The sequence below is a fragment of the Crassostrea angulata genome, chromosome 2 (genome assembly GCF_025612915.1).
Source record: "Crassostrea angulata isolate pt1a10 chromosome 2, ASM2561291v2, whole genome shotgun sequence".
Lineage (NCBI taxonomy): Eukaryota > Metazoa > Mollusca > Bivalvia > Ostreida > Ostreidae > Magallana > Magallana angulata.
The window spans coordinates 27541571-27556117 of NC_069112.1; positions in this window are offsets into that span (position 1 = coordinate 27541571).

The window sequence follows — 14547 nt, forward strand, 5'->3', positions numbered from 1 at the left end:
TGTTTGTGTACAGGGTTCACAGACATTTCATAACAATTAGCAAATGTTATTGTTTTCATTGTCTTCAGACTATAGATAAGAGCAAGTTAGAAATATATGTGGTTTAAAGATACAGCGATTGGGTGGTGTGAGTCGGCTATTACGTCGCACTGATTGTTTCCAATTTCAGAGGCTTAAGATATGCATATTGAGGACACGCGTCCTATCAGCTCTATAATTCAGCAAAAGCTGTGAAACAGATTGGAGTAGCAGGAAAATTTTAATCACACTAACAATAACACTTGTTGGTCATTTTTTGGTGTGAATGTGCCATTTGTCCTTGAAATTTGGTTGTAACGCCCTTTCTAATTGGTTGAAAAAAATACTTTAACCAATTTTGCTTACCTCACTTAAAAGAAACATAAAAAATATACAATTCCACCAGACGTTGTTTGAATTTTGTACATTTTAATACATGTACAAGTTTAAATGCATATAGCCATTCCGTTTACATCTAAAATCAGAAAATTAAATAATAATAATAAAAAATTAAATCCAAAAGCTATATACCATTTTTATGTATTTGTTTATAATTTAGGTTGGAACTGTTTACGTTTTTAACCCCTCTCGGTTAGCGTCAACTCTCCCAACAAAATTTATATGAGTATTAACGTAAATGCTATTAAATCCATTTCTTAAAGACTATCGTCAAATAGTTAATAGTTTAATTGCTATTGTAACTGCGAAATTTTTAAACAAGAGGCCTACATCGCCGTTGCCCTTTAATTCTAAACCTAATCCTTGACTCCTCTGACTGTTACTCTGCCTCTTACTACTCGATGTTTGAAAAACAATTATTAATAAAAAGAGAGTGGTTGGTGGAAAAAGCAGAGGAATTTAGATTATTTTTACAATACCTCCATGTGCCGAAGTAGACTAATGGGACTCGTTACATTTATAGAATTATTTGGCATATCGCAATGGGACTAAGATTAATACAATACATGTATAATTCAGAGTTTTTTCCTTACAGTTAAAGAACTTGACCATGGATCCCCAAAACAGCGCTAAAGATGTGGTAGTGTTTTGTAAGGTTTGTGATACCCCTGTCCCCCAGCTACACTGTGATTTCTGTCAGACCAATCTCAGCAAAGCTTGTGCTGGGTGCCATATATTAGATTTATCCAAAAACATCAATTTGTACCGTTACAAGACAAATGTTCTACTCAATATTATCACATTTGCACAGAACATGTCAAAGAGCTATGTAAACATTACTGTGCACAATGTGACATATCTGTTTGTGCTCATTGTATTTCTTTAAAAAAACCATCTTACTCATAATTTGGTAGACATTTCAATCTACACTGAAAGGAAACAAAGAGATTTTCAAAAAAAATTGAGAGAATTAGAAAAATATATTTATCCTAAATATGACATATTGCAAAGAACATTACAATTCAGAAAGCTGATCTGGATAAAAACTTAAATAAATTGACAGCAGCCATCAACAAACAAAGAAACGACTTGCTCAGAAAAATAGACCCCATTATACAAATAATGATTTTTTAATTAAATGAATGGACTCCAAATACCTGGCTGTCTTAAATAAAAAAAAGATGATGAAATCACTCGCACAATTTCTGAAATCACACATTACATTGCTGAACTGGAGAAACTACTGGACTCTAATGAAAATAATTTTGTCCTTACCTATATATCCAGGAATGCTGAATACAGTAGACTGCCCTCAAAACTTCCACTTTATACACCAAATTTTACCCCTAATAAAATTAATACAGAAATACTTCATCAAAAATTTGGTTCCCTGTCACCATTGCCCAATACGACTTTAAAACCACTGCTTTATGAGCCAAGGGTCATTTCCACCACCAAAACACATTTCGGAGTTTTAAGCTGTTTGACTTGCCAGAAAGATGAAGGAATGATCTGGACTTCCCATTTTAATAGTGATAAAATGGATAATGTTTTCAGCATATTTAATAGGAAATGCGTTTAAGTGCATTATTTGTTTTATAATGAAATGAATATTTTACAAACCAGGTTGCTGATTTATCTAACAAACATCTACAAATAAAAGAAAATACTTCGTTGGTATCAAAATTATTTTTATTATGAATAAAATAAATACATGTGTACTAAGAAATGAACAAACCCTAATATCTCAAAGAGGAGTTTCAAAAAAGAATAAGTATTCCTTGATTTTATGTAAAATATTTAAAAAGAAAATGTCAATGATACAATTCAACACCAGAGAGTTAGTAATCATGGTACATTTAATATCCCTATTTTAAGGACCGGGTCACAATTTTAAAAATAGGTAAAGTTGTGGACACTTGTTCTTTTAATACATCGTGATTTATATTGCACGTCAGTTAACATTCATTTCAATCGAACAAAAACATTCACGGAAGTTGGTATAAATTGAATATTGCTGACACTACAAAAATGTTATTCATGATTAGGTAATTTTCATTGTATAAAACGTGAAAGAAAAATATAAGATTACACCAAGACTTTGGTTTACATAAAACAGAATGTTCTAAAATCTTAACACTATCAAGATATTATTTCATTATAAAAAAGTATAAACAATGATAAAATACAACAACGTGTACATAAAGCTTTACGAAATAAATAAAGATCTGCATATTTTTGTATTGAAAATTCGAAACATAACATAAAATACTTGTTTCAAGTACCGTCAACAACACATAAGTTTGACGAACGGTACCATACCTATTAAACAAATTGTGAAAACATAAATCTAATCAATCAAAATAACCATTAGGATTTTATTAATTGCAGTACGTTTAGATACATATGAAACCATGTTTTTAAGTTACATGCATTTTGGTTTTTTTAACCTTCTGTGTAGAAAAGCATAACGTAATCTTAAAATCGAAATGTTGTCATAAAACATTGAAAAGTAATTTACATAGTAATGCTACCTGTACTGAAAAACACAAGCTCGATTTGTCACAGTTTACCATTGTTACGTCAGTAAACCTCCGAGCTATCTAATTTTTTTTTTCAGTGCGCGTGAATTAAGTAAAGTTACCTATCGTTGCGTGCATGCATATTGACATATAGCATCTTTATCCCCATTAGGGTCATTTTTCTAAGGTGATCAGTCTGAATTATATGTAAATCAGTGTGTCTTCAACAAGAGCTTGAAATCCTGGCAAAGGGTCAGTGTGGAGACAGCAATTGTGATGATGGAAAGTGGAGATAACATACACAAAATGATGCAATTCTATAAAGTCTTTGCGCCTTAATTATATCTTACGATGAAAAATGTATACGAGGTCACATTGATGATCCTAATCGGCAGTGTACATTACATCAGCTGCAAACATGACTACATAGTGACTTAGGGTTTTATGTTTGTTCGTTACGCAGCTATGCCACGCATCACCAATTTTTCTTTGTTTTAATTCATGGATACACCTATGTGTAATGAGCAAACAGACAATAGAACTAGACACGATCTCGTTGCGAGCAACGAGGAGGTCTTCCGTCTGATTTTAGAAATTGAGATTTATGTTCGATCTTGATTTTGCTATTTAACAGCTATACACGATTTAAAACAGGAAAAGAGGATCTTCATTTTAAGTGCCTGATACTATTTTGTTTCAGGTGTAAGAGTTTTGTTTAACAAGTGTTTAGAAATTCGTCACCGTTCTTGAGATATCTCAGAAAGAATATTTTAGGGGCCGGACCTTATCTCCTTATTTGGGCCCCTGAACAAAAATTGTAAGGTTGCATGTTATTAGGTACATTATTTTGAGCATCTTTTCTTTCATACTGCATTTCAAAATATTTTTTCTTTTTGAGATATAGGTTATCACATTTTTGGACTTTTGACCCCTAAAAATACTTAATTACGTAACACATGAGAAAAATCATTATAATGTTAGGCTACACAACTGTTAGATAAACATATTTGCTTCTATAAACTATTACGAAATACCCCTCGGTAAAGAACTATAGGAAAAAGACTTTAGAGCCCTCTAGGTCCCTAATATTAGGAGCTAGCCCCTTTTTCATGGTATCAAATGAAAGGTCATTTGATTATAAAGACATTTTGTTCAATAAATGTTCAGAAATCCGTTACCATTCTTGAGATATCTCAGAAAGAATATTTTAGGGGCCGGTCCCTTATCTCCTTATTGGGGCCGCTGAACCAAATTTTTAGGCTGCATGTTGTTAAGACATCATTTTGAGCATCTTTTCTTTTATACTGCATTTCAAAATATTTTTCCGTTTTGAGATATAGGTGGTCAAAGTTTTGGACTTCTGACCCCTAAAAATCCCTAATTACGTAATATATGAGAAAATTGTTATACTGCTTGGCTTCATAACTTTAAGATAAACATATTTGCTTCTATAATTTATTACAAAATATCCCTCAGTAAAGAACTATAGTAAAAAGACTTAAGAGCCCTCTAGGTCCCTAATATTAGGGGCCAGCCCCTTTTTCTTGGTATCAAATGAAAGGTCATTTAATTATAAAGACATTTTGTTCAACAAGTGTTCAGAAATTCGTTACCATTCTTGAGATATCTGAGAAAGAATGTTTTAGGGGCCGGTCCCTTATCTCCTTAGTGGGGCCGCTGAACCAAATTTTTTAGGCTGCATGGTGTTGAGTACATCATTTTGAGCATCTTTTCTTTTATACTGCATTTCAAAATATTTTTCCGTTTTGAGATATAGGTGGTCAAAGTTTTGGACTTCTGACCCCTAAAAATCCCTAATTACGTAACATATGAGAAAATCGTTATACTGCTTGGCTTCATATCTGTAAGATTAACATATTTGCTTATATAATTTATTACAAAATATCCCTCGGTAAAGAGTTATGGGTAAAAGACTTTAGAGCCCTCTAGGTCCCTAATTTGAGAGGCCAGTCCCTTTTTCTTGATATCAGCTGAAAGATTTTGTAAATATAAACTTTTTTTACTTTACATGTTTTAACAAAATATTTTCCAGAAAAGAGATAAAGAGAGAAAAGCACAAAAATTAACGACGCTTTTTTAATGTCAATTTTCGAGCCATAGCGAGCTTTGGCGCCAATAGTACCAAACATACAAAACAACAATCATGCAAAACTTCAATCTTTCCTTTACCAACCGTAGAAATTTGAGCTCAAAATCTCTTATAGTTTAGGAGAACGGCCGCAGACAAAATACCCATATAAAAATTAGAAAAATCTCAATATCTCAAAAACGGATGTGACGTCATCTATGCAAAAAATTTGCTATCAGGTTCAGACCACTATCTATCACATCTAAAAATTTGATGGAGATCGGTTGAGCCGTTTCTGAGAAATACAGACCCTGAAACGTACTACTACACCAAAAAAGCGTGCGACTTTCGTGCGAGAAACGTTTCGTGTAAACCGTTTAGCGTTTCGTGTAAACCGTTTAGCGTTTCGTGTGAATCGTGAAGCGTTTCGTGTAAACCGTTTAGCGTTTCGGGCAAAGCGTGCAGCGTTTCGGGCAAAGCGTGTAAATCGTTTCGGGCAAAGCGTGCGAGAACCGTGTGAAACGTTCATTAGATTTCATTCGGAACTCTCTGACAATTTAATTGTTTCAAAATAGCATTCGTGTTAAACATTACTTTAAACTGTTTGTGATTGGCAAAACTCCTTTGAGATATTCTCGTGAAAAAAATCTATAAGAAATGATATACTTATCTTTTTACAAAATTAAATTAATTTCAACAAACAAAAGAAAAGTACGCGTATTGAAAGAAGACTAGTTATTGAGACTAGTCGGCTGTGTACAACCAGTACTCATAACCTCGGACATCGGGTAAGACCTGCACCTGGCTGAACCTGTCAATCAAACTCTGTGTATTCGTTTTCTTTGGATGGTCACGCGTCTCTTTTTTTGTCAATAGCCAATGAAAATTTAATGACTTCAAGGTAGTCGGAATCTGTATTTGGTGATGCACACAATTTCAATGATAGATTATTTAACATTAATTTGAACAAAATTAAATGTAAACATAGAAAGAAAATATACTGTTCATTTCTATGAAATACGGGAAGTAAATTCTTCTGAATCCCCAATAAAAATATTTCTAGTTATTATTTTGATTATTTAAACACTGATAACGGAAAACAACAAGTAATTAACACACTGAAATTTTTCTAAAATGTACACATGCAATTAATAATTATGGGAATCTATATGTATGGTACTTAATTCAAATAGATTATGATGGATATATTGTACGCCGTTATGCGGGGTGCAGTTATGTATACGAATATTGAGACAAAAATCTAAATCATTTTTTATTTTTTGTTCTTTCCGAAATCCGAAATAGTAATGACAACTTTCTTTATTGTTTAATCCATTGATTTTTTTCTGTGATATTATGTACGGAACATTTATTTACGCGAATGATTCGACATAAAAAAAAATTAATCGGTTGTTTTATAGCATTTTTCTAACTTATGTGACTAGTTTTATTTTATATAACTTTCAAAATTATCAATGTAAATAATTACAGGTTTATTTACAGTTAGTATTTTTACATCGTATTCTCTGACACCAATAAAAATATTAATGTGAGAAGAAAAAACAAATCCCGCCGAATACCGAAAAACCGATTTCAGTTTGTAATCATACGGATTTTATTTTTGGTATTGAATATTGTGTTACGGTAACTTTTTTCTCTGGAATTTTTATTATTTACGGGACTTATAAGAATCATGGATATTTCTGTTGAGCAATAAATATATTTATAGAAGTAATATTTTTCGCTAATTCTGAGAATAAATATTTTTTTGCTTTAAATATAAGCACCAAATTAATTAAATTAATTAATTCAATACTTATGTACATATATGTTTCTAATATCAGTATTTCTATTATTTCGTGTTTTCTTAAAACTAATTCTTACTTACAGAGTCAGGGTAAAAATCCGAGAGGGCCCGAATCGATCAGGATAAAAGCGTGTCCAAAGCGTGTGAAAAGCGACCAAATCGTTTCGTGCGAGAATCGTTTCGTGTAAACCGTTCAGCGTTTCGTGTAAATCGTTTAGCGTTTCGGGCAAAGCGTGCAGCGTTTCGTGTAAACCGTTCAGCGTTTCGTGTGAACCGTTTAGCGAGCGTGTAGCGAGCGTGCAGCGAGCGTGTGGTGTAGTAGTACGTTTCAGGGTCTGTAGCGTGCACAAAAATGGGAAGAAAAAAAAAGAATAAAAACTAGATTCGATCTCGTTGCGAGCAACGAGTGGGTCTTCCGTGAGATTTTTGAGTAGAGAAGACGACTTTTAAGACGAAATTGTTATTCTATCCAAAAAAATAGGGAAAAATTTTTTCGGCAGTCGGGGCTTGAACCCGGGTCGCCTGGGCCATGTCCACGACTATATCAACTGAGCTACTCGGGCTCTCGCTTCAGGACTTTGACGCTTAATTTCTCGAGAACGCCTCGATCGATTTTAAAACAAATTACATATTCTGAATCAGTAAGAGGGTCACTATCAGCTGTTAAAATATAAAAAAGAAATATTAAAAAATAAAAAAGTCGAAAAATTTAATTTTTTAAATTTTTTTCCTTTGACAAAAATAAGTGACGGCGGACACTTTCTTGAGTGTGTTGCGCCAGAAAAACAGTAGGTCTATCATCTCTGAAAATTTCAGCCTTATATCTTTACTCATTTTTGAAAAACCTGTCAGACAAAATTGACTTTAAAAAATCGTAAAATGACGATAACTTCCGAACGGAAGTGAATTTCTAAAAAATTTCCCGGCGGTACTAACTTCGGACGGCGGGGCATCTTTACTGAAAATTTAAAAGAAATCAAACGAGTAATCGCCGAGAAATCTTCTGCACAAAATGTGTAAGGAAAAAAAGAATAATAATAATAACTAGAGCAAAGCTCGTTGCAAAGCAACGAGTGGGTTTTCCGCTAATGTCGAAAGCAACGCTAGAAGTACGTCTAAGAAGCAGAGTTCTTAATCTAGTAACAAAGAAACCTAAGTACAAAAAGATAAAAAAAAAATCGAATGATTCTTGGTACAACTTAACATGATCCGAATGTTTTTAAGTACGACTTAACCAAAAACCCTTAACCATTTCAAGAACGACTTAACAAAAAAAACCAATGTGTTTAAGTACGATTTAACAAATTTGACTTCATTTTAGGTACAAGTTTACTTTACCTTGAACTAACATCTTTTTTCTTAACCCAGAATGCAAAATTAAAATTTATGTAAAAAATCAATTTTGTTTAAAACATAATTCTGAGCAACTTTTCCTCTTCACTGCTTTTCAAAAGGTTGACCTTTCGTACTGTGTGCTCGTTGCGTCATTAATTGTCAGAAACTTATCGATGTTAAGTTTACTGTACTTCTGTGAATATTTTCTATGTAAAATTACTATGAACCAGACAACATTGAAATGGTGAACATTTCAAAGGGCCCCGCTTATGTTATTTCAGAGAATTCTGCTTTGACCTTGACCTATAACTTGAAATTTTTCCAGCTGGCATAGAACTTTTAATTCAATTTCATTCCCCCTAACATACATGCATTTTTGTTTAATCTGACCAAAATTAAGCATATTTGGAAAATAATCTACTATTTAAAACTAATTTTAAAAAGTCTGAGCCAAATAGGGGTTAGTAGAAATTATATATGCTCTCAAAAAAGGATTTTTGCATGATCCGATATGATCTTCACCCGTTACCTAGAAATTTCATGCAAGGTCACTGCACATCGTTTAACCATAGAGACACTCTGTGAGTATTAGCCAGATTGGACCAAAGGGAAAAAAGATATGCCCCAGACAAGGATTTTATATATATAATTCTGCTATGACCTTAACCTTATACCTAAAAACATGGTTCAAGGTCACTGCACATCCTTCAACCAAAGGAACCCTGTGGATGAGGTATGAGCCAGATTGGGCCAAGGGGAGAGAAGCTATGCTCCTGTCAAGCCATCTCGGATGGACAGACCGACAAATTGATCACTAGAAGGCGCCCGCATAAACATGCCTTTTTATCTAAAATAGTATCCATGCTATCTGCCCATGGTGAATAGTCATCAAAACCATTCATTAGCAGAATTTGATTTCCCTCCTTTTTAAGGTGGTATGGGACATCTGTCGATATTAATGTGGATTAAAGTACTATAGAATTGAAAACTTTTCACCGGTTTAGAATTTTCAAATTTTACAATATTTAACCAAAAAATAGCTTTTAAAAATATTTGAAAAGGTAAAAATTGTAAAAACCCCAGCGGGATTCGAACTCATGACTTACAGGTTCCTAGTAAACCCTCTAACCCACTGTGCTAAGGAGTTAGGTGACCATTTTTGAGAAGAAACTACATGTACTTATATGATTACACTTTATTTTATTGTTTATTTCGATAAACAATACGTCACAACATGGAAGTGTCCCATATTTCCTTAAACTCGGAACACCTCTGACCTAATAAGATCGCCGCATTAAATACAAAGTTTGATTTAACTCTAATTTGTTTATCATCAAGAAATTCTGCATCGCTGACAAATAAAGTTTTCTTCTGTATAATGAAATACCAATTAACTGACTATTCGGACAATAGCAAGTTTATTGTCCCATTCAACAGCTACTATTTCCCTTGGCTTTGCCTCATTAAATATTTGCTGTCTTGGGGGACAATAAACTTGCTATTGTCCTCATACCCAGTAAATACTAAATAGGCATATAATATCCCATCCACCTACATTTCATGTTATATAACCTCCCGTTTGTAACCTTCAATTTCACTGTAAAGTCAACATATCTGTCATAGCCGCAAGTTTCACAATTTATTTCTGCTTCTCATGTACTTAAAATTAGGGGCCTTAATATTGCTTACCAATTCCAACAAGAGACATCCCTCTAACTATTGGTAATCATTAAAATTCATTTCATGAATCTACGCAACAATGATAAACCTTTAAGTACAGTCACTCTCAATTTTACAAAAATATTGACGGTACTTTATCCGAAACTGTTCCTTGTATCTTTAACTTAGTATAACATTTTTATGAAAAGACGGTTTGTCTTAGACCAAGAGGCCCAGGGGCCACATCGCTCACCTGAGCAACAATTGCCTTAATTCATTACAGTATCAAAATAGCTTGACAACTGAGTACAGTAGATCTTGCTAAAAAAAAAATTGAAAATCTGCCAATTTTTATCCACCTCTTATGTTTTGGTAAATACCAAGCCCCTTTTGTTGTTGTACCTCTAAGATTTTTCTCTATTCCTATATACCCCCCCCCCCCCCCCCCATTTCGTGGCCCCACTATTCTCTAGGGAATCATGGTTTCATCAAACTTAAATCTACCTTTAATCTCATAACCTGTGCTTTCACACTATGTACTGAGTTTTGGACCAAAAACTTTCCCAGAATATTTTTAAAGATTTTCTCTATATATTCCTACGTATAAATTCAAACTGCCATCACGGTCCCGCCCTACTACTAGTGATTTTGCAAACTTGAATTTACACTACCCAAGGATGCCTCTACACAAGTTTAAGCTTTTCTGGCCAAATAGTCTTTAAAAAGAAGATTTTGAAAGATTTTCTCTATATGTTCCTAAGTAAGATTTCATCCCCCATTGTGGCCTCACCCTACCCCTGGAATATTATTTAAACAAACTTGAATCTATATGATCTGGGGATGCCTCCACTCAAATTTGGGCTTTCCTGGCCTAATACTTTTGAGAAGAAGACTTTTAAAGATTTTCTCTATATATAAAAATGTATCCCCCATTGTGGCCCCGCCCTACCCCCAGGAACCATGATTTGAACAAACTTGAATCTACATTATCTGAGGATGGTTACATGCCAATTTGAGATTTCTTGGCCAAATAGTTATTAAAAGAAATTTTTAAAAAGATTTTCTCTTTTTACTCTTATATAAAAATTGATCCCCCAATTGTGGCCCCATCCTACACCCGGGGACTATGATTTGAAGAAACGTGAATCTACACTACCTGAGGATGCTTCCATTTTAATTTGAGCCTATCTGGCCTAACAGTTTTTGAGAATAAGATTTTTAAAGATTTTTTCTATATATATTCCTATGTAAAACCTGATCCTCCAATTGTGGCCCCACCCTACCCCCGGGGATCATGATTTGAACAGACTTGAATCTACACTACCTGAGGATGCTTCCATTTTAATTTGAGCTTTTCTGGCCAAATAGTTTTTGAGAAGAGGATTTTTAAAGATTTTCTCTATATATTCCTATTTAAAACATGATCCCCCTATTGTGGCCCCACCCCACCCCCAGGGACCATGATTTAAACAAACTTGAATCTACACTACCTGCGGATGCTTCCACTCAAAGTTGAGCTTTCCTGGCCTAGTAGTTTTTGAGAAGAGGATTTTTAAAGATTTTCTCTAAAAATTCCTATGTTAAACTTGATCCCCCAATTGTGGCCCCATCCTACTCCCGGGAACCATGATTTGTACAAACTTAAATCTACATTTCCTGAGCATGCTTCCAATTTAATTTGAGCTTTTCTGGCCTAATAGTTTTTGAGAAGAAGATTCTTAAAGATTTTCTCTATATATTCCTATGTAAAACTTGATCCCCCAATTGTGGCCCCACCCTACCCCCGGGAACCATGATTTGAACAATTTTGAATCTACACTTCCTGAGGATGCTTCCATTTAAATTTGAGCTTTTCTGGCCTAATAGTTTTTGAGAAGAAGATTTTTAAAGATTTTCTCCATATATTCCTATGTACAACTTGATCCCCCAATTGTGGCCCCACCTTACCCCCGGGAACCATGATTTGAACAAACTTGAATCTACACTACCTGAGGTTGCTCCCATTTAAATTTGAGCTTTTCTGGCCTGATAGTTTTTGAGAAGAAGATTTTTAAAGATTTTCTCTATATATTCCTATGTAAAACTTGATCCCCCTCTTGTGGCCCCTCCCTACCCCCGGGGACCATGATTTGAACAAACGTGAATCTACACTACCTGAGGATGCCTCCACACAAGTTTAAGCGTTTCCGGCTGAATAGTTTTTGAGAAGAAGATTTTTGAAAAATACCAACAAATTTTTAATAATTCTCAATTATCTCCCCTTTAAAAAGGGCGTGGCACTTCATTTGAACAAACTTGAATCCCCTTCACCTAGTGGTGCTTTGTGCCAAATTTGGTTGAAATCTGTCCAGTGGTTCTTGAGAAGAAGATGAAAATGTGAAAAGTTAACAACGACAACAACGACAACGACGACGACGACAACGACAGACAACGGACAAATTGTGATCAGAAAAGCTCACTTGAGCCTTTGGCTCAGGTGAGCTAATAAGAAAGCTAATGCAATTCTGAGAAAAAGAATACCACATATTGCCAATTCCATTGAGGTTTAATAAAAATATGGCCATTTAAGTGAACCCACCATTTCCAATTTCCTTTAGTAAACACAGATTTACAGGGTTCTCCATAGTAAAACATCTTTATCTGACCTTTTAGAGGTCAACTTTTGTTCAACCACCTTTAAAAAGAAACCTTATTCAATACAACATATGCCTACATGATATAATCATGATAAAAGCTTCACATCACTTAGAAATACCCTTACATGTATACCCCCCACCCCCCAATCTTTTGATTTTCATAAAAAGTCATGGTTTGAAATGTTTTACCTAATTTTATGAAACATGTGGCAATTTCCTTGAGTCATTTCTCACACATATTTGAAAACAATCATCAATGATTCTAAAATGTGATCTTTATTTGTTTATTGTATGATTTGTACCATTTTAATTAACAAATAGACAGCTGTCCTGCTTGTGATTTCTTGTTTTCATGAAAAAAGTAAGCTAACAATCATATTTAGTGAATATCTAATCTATTCTGATTTCTAGTCTTCTTCTAACCATGCTAAAACAGTAAGTTACAACCTACAAGTTAGACATCTGCCTTAAATTAGAATTAAATTCAAACACACCCAGGTAGCTGGAGACAGTGTTGATTTCAATGAAAAATGTTCAAATTTGACATGTTTTTCTACTTTTTTATGCATATATACCTTAGAAAGGTAGAAATAGGTTGTTTCTTGTTCATTTCAAAAGTAATTATCATAGCAGATGTTATTTCAAAGTCAAATGTACATTTACATATCCTACATGTAATCTTAATGCAGACAATTAAATAGAGGGGGGGGGGGGGGTTTCAATTATGTAAACACATCTAAATATCTTTATGAAATAAAAAATAAAGGAAACATAATTGTATACTTTTATTGAAAAACAAATTTTCACAGCAATTATGAATTTCTTTAAACAGCCTTAATTTTGTTTTCATAATTTCTTATCAAACACAAACCACAACATGGCATGATGCTTTCTTCAAGTTCCATTATTGTTCATGCATTATCGGATTTAATTTGAATTACCAGTAAATAGTCTGTAGAACACAAGGAATATGCATGTGGATAGAGGTGACAGGTTAATCTCAGGAGCTGACCCACAAGAATCAACAGGTACTGGTAAAAGCCATGTGGTAACAAGAGTCTGTTTTGAGCTGAAATAAATAAAAAAAATAATTAGCTGTGTTTACATACATGTACTAGTAATAGCTGTGTTTACATTAACATATGCATAGTATTTCTGTAAAAAATACACTGACCATGCAGTGTAATAAGTATGACATATCCCAATACATGACTTAACATTTAGGCAGTACAAGATCAAAAATTTGCATATCAAGTCATAATATAATATTAAAAAAATTTCATAGGTATAAACACTTATCAAATTGAGAAAGAGAGAGAGTTTGAGAGAGAGAGAGTTTATTACCATACTTGTAGTGCAACAGTCAATATTTCAATTCGTAAATTACAAACGAATATTACCCACCGAACAGCGTCAAAGTACATGTACTGGTATTAGCTTCTGGTATACCATTTTTTATCAATTCTACTGTGTATTTTTTGTTTGCAAATAAATTTAGCGAGGGTTTTTGTTTATTTTCTTATAAATTACATGTTTTAAAAACAATGCTACGTGTAATAAGCATAAAACATGTATGAGTAAACTTAATGAAGAATTTTTAATAGATTATTTTTCACAGAATGTGGTACATTACATGTATGTCAATCTTTATAACACTCGTGCGCCATAAATTGCAAGTTTTTTGTAAATATCATTTACTTGCATGATAGGTATATATGGTCTAACCAAAATTTTCTTCATAAAGCTACAGCTGTATGTACCACATATATGTTTTGTCACAAGTATACATTTTTAAAAAAAATACCCAAATTCCAACAGTTTAAATAAACTCAACTCATTCTCTGATAAGTTCATTGTGTTTTGTGCGTGCATATCTTATTTGTCTGCTGCAACAGCAGCCAATCAGCGGTAAGCTGAATCCACAAAAAGAAAGTTTGTGTTTTAGGAGCGGGTAAATTGTTTATGCGACACTGTCAAGAAAACCACACCAAATAATAACAAGAAACATAAATATTCACTTAAATGTATTCTGTTGTAAAGTAAAGGTTTTTAACACTTATTGCATCTTGCAAAACATGTGAT